The sequence below is a fragment of the Rhagoletis pomonella genome, unplaced genomic scaffold, assembly GCF_013731165.1.
Source record: "Rhagoletis pomonella isolate Grant_MI unplaced genomic scaffold, Rhpom_1.0 Rhpom_scaffold_00006, whole genome shotgun sequence".
NCBI lineage: Eukaryota > Metazoa > Arthropoda > Insecta > Diptera > Tephritidae > Rhagoletis > Rhagoletis pomonella.
The window spans coordinates 24,596,764-24,597,842 of record NW_023458560.1 but is presented as its reverse complement, the minus strand read 5'-3'; the positions used below and the strand labels follow the sequence as shown (position 1 = coordinate 24,597,842).

Sequence of the window (1,079 nt, the reverse complement as noted above, 5' to 3'; positions counted from 1 at the left end):
TTTTTTTTTGGTTTTCTATGAACATACTACTAATAAAAGCTCTCTCTCGTCGTTGCTGTTTTCGTATATGAATTTAAGCACTCGTTTAAATATATGTATGGTTTGATTTTAATTTCATCCAGCTTCCAGTGTAGATTATATACTCTTACTTAGAAGCTGAAGTTGGCTCATGTGTAGACGTGCTTTAAACTCTCCCAAGATGATGATGGCAGTATGAAAAGCTTCTTATAGTAGTCACTGATATAGACGCGCAAATCTTAAAAGCTTTCTTTGGCTAAATCTCTTCTAGTTAGAAGACATTTTCCAAGGAAAAAGCATCGGGAATTCTATTTAGTTTTTTTCACTTTCATTTTCTTTGTTTTTACACAGTACTTGTTTTGAGTCATTCGAAAAAATCCGTTTCTTTTTTTGTGTTTGGTAAAAAATTATTTTAGCTAACCAACTCTGCGACAAAAATGTAAGGAAAGCTTCCGGAGAGAATTAAAAAGAGATTCGTTTGGCTTCAAGCTTTGAACTGAAATAAATATGACATAATTTTTTTACGGGTAAGCTAGTCAAAGAAATAAGAGCTCTCTTAGGCCCACTTGCAGAACATCCAGAGTTAAATATATAAATACAGAGTTCAGTAGCTAAGAGTTAAATTTTTACATTACTAAACCCGACAATGTCTTGCAGCAATGAAAACTGACTCAGAGTTAAGTTACCCGAGGGATTTCTAAATTAAGTAGGCACCACCCTCTTTTTTTGACGTTTGTTTTGATTGTTTATATTTATTGTTTGAAATTAAATATAAAATTTCTATTACAACCAGAAAATCTAAAGAATGGCAAATATTAAATAAAATTATATCTCGCTATGGTTGGATTGATACACATGCTTGTCCAAGCACATCAACTTTAAGAGGGACTTCTATTACTTGACCTGAATATGTACTCATTTATGTACCACATCCACGCCATGGTAGTTGAAACACTGCGCTCATGAAGATCTTCAGCTAATTTCTCTGCAAATTGGCCAGCGACACTTCTTCACTGCACACTTTCGGTGCATTTAAATCGCATATGCATACATATTTTTTT

At 33.3% G+C, this 1,079-nt stretch overlaps 1 protein-coding gene across 1 annotated transcript in view; it reads left to right on the top strand.

Annotated features, from left to right (window-relative positions):
• Positions 1-1,079, top strand: part of LOC118741841 (mucin-2-like) — a 28,898-nt gene that overhangs the window by 21,163 nt on the left and 6,656 nt on the right. The gene's annotated exons all lie outside the window — the stretch shown is intronic.